We start from the raw sequence: 6,872 nt of genomic DNA on the forward strand, positions 1-6,872 counted from the left end.
CATGTGAACGTGGACAGCCCGCCTCCTGGGACCTCAGTTTTCCCATCTGTAGATTGGGCTAGATGGTACCCGCCCAGAGAGCCTGGCACATGTGTTAGGAGGATGAAATAAGAGAAGTATTAAGATGGCACTTCCAAAAGTACAACATGCTGTGAGCTCACCTGCCAGGGAAGTCTAATACTTTAATCTTATTGTGGTGAGTGGTTTACTGAGGTTTCGAAGAACTTAAAGGGGAGCGGACAGTGGCATCATAGAACCAGAACACATTGGGGAAAGCAGCGTTCATCCTCAGGGTATGACTGTAACCAATCAGCTGGGCTCCTCTAACTGGGCACCTGCTGAATGCCAGGGAGTGAACTAGATGGGGAGCCCGTGATGACGGAGGCACGGCCAGGGGACAGTGCTGTCCCAGGGCAGGGGAGTGGCCCATTCACACTGCTGGCACATAACTCACCCAGATGGCAAGCAACATGGGACCTGAAGTCCTTTCCTCCTTCTCTTCATCCCTGAACCTAGCAGCCAGGCCCAGAGTAGTACCCGAGAGCCATGGTAGAGGGAGGAAGCTGGCAAAGGAGGGAGCGTCGGGGAGACCACCTACCCAGAGACACCTGCAGCTATAAAAAGCCCACTTGTGGTCCTAGGGAAAGCTACTAATGCCAGCACCCTGTGCCCTAGAGGGTGAGGAGAAGATAAGCACTTCCCCTTGGGGGGGGCACTTGGAGGGAGTGCATTCCAGCCCAGCCCTGGGAGGGGAACATCTTGGACACAGCAGCCCCTTGTCTACCAGGAGGGGCTGAGGCTGGGAGGCAATGTCTCCTAGCAACTCAGGGAAACAGGCCCCCTGACTCCCTGCTCAGTGCATCACCCTCCCCTCTCCCCCAGGACCACCCCCCCCCCACCTGCCCAGATGCAGGAACTTCTTCTATAGCCTTTTGTTTGCAAACTAGGCCCTCAACCCTAGTCCCAGGTCAGTTCCTTCTGTGCTGGGTTGGGTTTCCTGCCCCGCTTTAGGTTTTCTTTAAAACCCCAGTGGGCTGGAGGTTGTTGTCAGCTGCGCTACACGCCATCCCCCGTGCCTGTGACCCTCCCGCCCCAGGTCTGTGTGGGGTAGGGGCAGGGGACCGGCTGCAATGCTATTACAGTATTTGCATTTATATGAGGCACAGACCCCAAGTCTCCAGTCTCTGGGTGCTTTTACAACCCTGTGTATACATAATTTATTTTTGTTGCTATTTAATCAGGCTCCGTGTTGAGATGAAAAGTTTCCAAGGGGCCCCAGGTTATTATGCAACGTTCAATTCCAGCAGCATTGACTGAGTGGATGGGGCCCCTAGCCCCTCCTCAGCTGCAAAGGTGGGGGGCAGGGGACCCGGCAGGAGGCCCTGTAATTCTCCCCCCTACAAAGCAAGTGCAAGCTGAGGCCTGGGAGGCTGGGATCTGGGTGCAGAGCCCAAGTCTACCTCCCGTGAGGGGTGGTTGGGAGGGGAGGGGCGCACAGTCCTTGGGGAGTGATGCAGAAGGGAGAGAGGTTGAAACAAAGCCAGCGCTTGTGGCAGGAGCCAGCCGGCCTGGACGTTTGGGTCCAGAGTCTGGACAGTGAGCAGGCTCAGCAGGGATGCTGGAAGTAAAGTGGGGGGCAGGAACGGCCAGTGGGTGCCTGTCACAGGTCGCAGAGGGAGAGTTGCATGAGCCACGTGTGATGACTTTGACAGAGATCAGTCCAAAGAGGATGAGGTTGTTCTGGATTCCCGAGGTAAGCCACAGAGGAGAGGACAGCCCCTGCCACGCAAGGCCAGAGGGGAGCCCCAGGCTAATAGGACCTCTACCTCCAATCACTTGTGAAACGTGGCAGGTTCTAAACACATAACCAAAGAGGCGATAGTGGGAGCTGAAGGTCGTGCCTCTGCCTGCTAGAGCTGGGGCCCTGGCAAGAGGGCAGTCCTGCGCGGGGCAAAGGGTGGCACTGCCCACTGGGAAAATCCAGGACCCTGGCACAGACACAAATACACTTGCAGATACAGACACACAGGCTCGTGTGTGCACAGACCTGCACACAAGCACACGTACAGCCACACACAAAGAGGGTCACACTAATGCACACAGATCTAGAGGGCACGCAGAAGCACACACACACCTTCCAGGCCCTCCGACTGCCGTCTGCAGCTGGCCACACCCATGGGGAGAGGTCTTTTTTCCAAGAGAAGGTCTCTTGGAGAGTGGGGGGTGGAAATTGTGAATAAACATGTTCTTCCTGAAGGGCATATTGTCAGGAGACTGTTGTGTCCCAGGGTGAGATAGTAACCTTCCCAGCAAATACTCAGAGGAGCGCCACCCGCATAGCCACAGACAGCCCCAGCCCGTTACGAAGTGAGCACGCGCAGGTGTGACACGGACACTCCTTACCATGACTGTCGCCAAATCTGGTTTCTGAGGGCTGCCTCACCCCGTCACATGGGTGTCCATGCCTCCCACAGACACATTTGCTGGGAGTCACCACTCTGGGCCCTGGAGTCCAGGGGAATAAGGCCGTCTACACCCCCGAAGGGCCCTGCTGAGCCCAGCGAGCCTCCACATGCCCTCTGTGTGTCAAACATGATGTGAGTGGACAGAAATAAGTGAGGCATGGTCTCAGCCATCATGGAGCCCCAGGGCTAAGGGCTATGCTGGCAGGTTCGGGCATACCTCTTCCTGCAATGCAGCCACTGCCTGAAACACAGGTGGAACCTTCTTTAGGAGCCTCTTGCCCCTCGTAGCTCACTGTATACCTATGGGTGCCAATTTAAAATCTATATGAAGCTGAGATTTTAGGGAATTAGATGATCTTGTGTGGAAAAACTAAAATGAGTTCTTCTAAAGGCTCACGTGTCCCCTCAGCTGCACCACTGGATGTGTGAGCACTGCCCCAGCCACCGTGCGGTGACGCCTCCTAATTGTCCTCGGAAACAGACACACCCCAGTGGATCCGCTCAAAGAAAAACCTCTCTGCCTCGCTGCTTCCCCCAGAGCCTCCTCTCTGATAGTCGGAAATCTGCTGGAGAACAATCCTGGGAGCCCCCCGTCATTTTACAGATGAGGACACCGAGACCCAGAGCAGGAATGTGACGTGCCCTTCTTCACCTATCCCCTGCCTACCCTTCACTCATCACCCAGGTGACAGCTGGCCGGACCCAGGCTCCAGAGGCCAACTGTCCCTCTCCTTCCCCTCACTCTGCATTCGAGAGGACTCAGCCACTGGCCAAAGCTTTATTTCCCTCTCATCACCCTGATTATTCCCTGTTTAATTAAAATTTGTTTCAGCTAATAGGCTTTAAATTAGTATTTTCAAATATTGACATCTGCTGGACCCTTATTCATTATTTTCGAAAGCTCTAGGGCTAATTGCTTTATCACCCACCAATTAATTACTTATTCACTGGACAGGTAGCCACTGCCCCCAGAACATGGACGGACATACTCATAGGAAGGTGAAGCTGCACATACAACAGACACCGTAGTCGTGGATGTGCATGAGCACACATGTACACACATACGCATATACCCTGGACACATTCTGCTGTAGAAGTCAGGGCCAGCATAATATCTGTACATAGGTTGGGGGACCAGGAGGAAAGCAAAGCGTCCCTAGCAGGTGTGGGTACCTTGCCAGCCCCTGTCACTGTCATCCCAAGGACTCTGCAGGACTGGAACCTCTCCTCTTTGCCCTCCCATGAGTGCCCAGGGAGTGGTAACACTGAGAGGTCTGAGGGCCGATCCCAGTAGGACCCAAGGTTCAGGAAGGTCCCAGGGAGGGCAGCTGGAGCTAGTGACTCAGGGCCTTGAGAAAGGAGGGAGGCCCTGGAAGGGAATGACGTCTATGCAGGGCACAAGCCACCCGCAAGAGGAGACTCAAGGTCAGAGGAGGGGCTTCAGCGGAGGAGAGGCCAGGACTGTAACAGTCCCGGAGGCCAGAGAGAGAGTGTCCAGAGTCACACCCAGGTTGACTTTCTCTGGTAAGGAAACTGACGATGTGAGGTACCCAGCTAGGGACGTCACAGATCCACTGGGGTCTTGTGCCCACAGAGCAGCTCCCCGGGCAGCCCGAGGGGGCAGAGCTGGCTTTGGGGAGCTGGGTATTTTCCATGGGAGCCCCTCAGGAAGGATGTCCCTGTGTCTCATAAGCATGGCCCCCTGTGCTATTTCCTGGGCTACTGAGTCCTTTGTTTATTTATTCATTAATTAATTTGTTTGTTTATTCATTTATTTAGAGAGGGAGCGAGAGAGAGAGGGCAGAGGGAGAGGCAGAGGGAGAGAGAGGATCTCGGGCGGACTCCAAGCTGAGCGCAGAGCCTGACTCGGGGCTCCATCCCGCAACCCTGAGATCACGACCTGAGTCGAAATCAAGAGTCGGTCGCTTAACAGACTGAGCCACCCAGGCATCCCACCCTGAGACCTTTAAAGAAGAACAGTGGTGCATTCAGAATTCCACCCCAGCACCCCACCTCCCTGAGCAGGCAGGGATCCTCCCCGGCCAGTTCGGGTCAGAGCAGGTGAGAGCAGCTTCCCACGGGGCAGCGGAACAAGGAGCTTCCCCAGACCTCTGCCAGCCCTGTGCTCTGGGCTGCTGGCGCTGTGGGAGGGTCCCAGCTTCCCCGCCCCTGTCCCACCGCTGCCAACACCTGCCAAGGGCCAGCCTCGGCCCCCTGAGCAGTCAGGATGGGAGAGGGCTGAGAGGCGGGCCCTCGGCTCCACGCAGGCAGGTTTGTTTTTCTCCTTGTAAACAGTCTGGAGTGATTGGGATTAAAGTCTCTGCAAGTTGCTGGTATCGCTTTTCGGGAGAGCCGAGTAATCCGCGGGGATTAAAGAAGCAGCCGTGCTCATCTCCCACAAATGAGTATCTGTCAGAGGCATTGACCTGTTAAAATAATGAATTTAATGTGCAGCAAACCGCACGTGGCGGTGAGCAGCATGGCCTGGCAGATTGTTTTCCGTGTGTCCTAGTGAGACTTCTAAGGCAACAGGACCCCCGATCAGGCTGCCGCGCCCCCAGCCCTCCACAGCCTTGAACCTCCTTCCTCAGCCGTCAGAGCTGAGAGGTCCAGTGGCTTTTCTGATGGAGAAAAAAAATGGGTGTCCTAGAAATCATCAAGCCCTCTCTTGTTGGTCCACTCAGGAGAGACAACCATCTCTCAGTTTTCTGCAGGTTTATTATCCGCTCTGTGGGCCATATGTGGTTTCCTCCAGTGGCTCTCCTATAGCTCAGCCCCCGGTGGCACCAGTAAGGCCTTATGTGGCCTTGACCCCTTCTTTAGGGCTCAGTCCCAGGATGGCCTGCCCCCCTCCAGCCCCTGGGCTTGCCTGGGCCCCAATCTTCAACCAGAGCTGAGGCCAAGAAAGGCAGGTACCTAGGTCACCACTCTCCTTTTACATAAGGGGAAACTGAGGCCAGATAAGGGACCCAACTTCATCCTGGTCACCTCCAGCGTCCGTAGCAAACAGAGAACAGGTTCCCAGTTTTCCGTCCACTCCCCCATTTCTGGGGACACAGAAATAGCAGTCTGGCCTCTGTCTAATAGCACACATCACGGTTCTCGCAGTGGGAGAATCACGGAGGCAAATTCAGGAGTAGGAGGAAGAGGTGGCCAGGAAGCGAGGGTGAGAGAGTGCAAGCCCACCACCCAGTCCCCAGGGCCAGGACTCGTGCCTGGGGGCAGGTCCAGCAGGGAGCTGAAGGGCCTCTCATCCCTGACCCTGGAGGGATAGGCACATCGCCAGTGATGAAAGTGCCTCGACTTGAGGGGAGGGGCTGGCGGAGGGTCTGGACCCTGCTCCTACCTCAGTGGCCACTGTCACGGCCAACACACCTTTCCCTGTCCAGCCACTGTCCCCAACATATGTGGTAGAGGAACCAGTTTCTCCCTCCCGGCGTCTGCTCTGGGGAATGGAGGCCGTACCTCCAGCATCTAACAGAACCAATATATGGCCAACAGTCCCTCCAGGAGGCTGGGACAGGCTCACCTTCCAAGGTGTTTCTAGCTGGGAAGGGCAGTGGCCCCAGGGCTATTGCCCAGCCACTGTAACATCTGCAGATACAGATGTTCTAGCTGGTGCAGGGCGGGTGGGGGGGACTGATTCCTGCCCCCAGAACTCTCCCAGGGAACGCACTCTTTCCTTTCTTGACTTTCCATGAGGTTTCTCCCCCACCAACAAGGGCACCGTGCTTGCTCTCGTTAGGTGATAATGAACGACTTGGTGAAAAGGTAATGTGCATTTTTTTCCTTCTCCTTTCTCTAAATTTTTTTTTAAGAAGTCAGGTGCTTCTGAATTTTCTAGGTCCCCGGTGTTCTGATCTCAGATGGGTCAATAGAGCCAGGCGGCCATACTGTGACGTCAGGCAGCAAGTTGGGAGGCAGGAGGGCTTCCCGAGGCAGCTGCCCTCCAAAACCCCCCTTGACCATCCCGGCTGGGATGTCAGGAGCAGATTAGAATCCTGGAAGGGCCTTGTCTTTGCTTCGAAGCAGAGATGTTCTTGGACACGAACACAACTTTTCCAGGGGAAGCTGAGGGGCTTCACGCACGTGAGGAGCCCACATGTGAGGCAGGTGACCATGGACTAGCACTTGCAGGGGCCCAGTCCCAGGCTGGCAGGATGGAAAACCCTGACAGTGGGAATGTCTCCTTGTGAGTCCCACATTCACACCTGACAATTGGGTCCCCTGATGAGATAGAAGGAGAGAGAAGGTCCACAGAGGGGCATAGCCTGTAAGAGGCAGGAGGGTCAAAAGAGCGAGCCTGAATTGCAGACGGTCAGCATATACTCCTGGAGAGGGTGCAGGGGTGAGAGCCAGAGGAGGGTCGGGGAGCAAGAGAGGAGTGTTTGGAGCGTGGTGCCCTGG

At 55.6% G+C, this 6,872-nt stretch overlaps 1 protein-coding gene across 50 annotated transcripts in view; it reads left to right on the plus strand.

Moving 5' to 3' along the window:
• CELF4 (CUGBP Elav-like family member 4) overlaps window positions 1-6,872 on the plus strand; it is a 288,626-nt gene that overhangs the window by 125,742 nt on the left and 156,012 nt on the right. The window lies entirely within an intron of this gene.

This window comes from Mustela nivalis (assembly GCF_964662115.1).
Source record: "Mustela nivalis genome assembly, chromosome: 14".
NCBI classification, from domain to species: Eukaryota; Metazoa; Chordata; class Mammalia; order Carnivora; family Mustelidae; genus Mustela; species Mustela nivalis.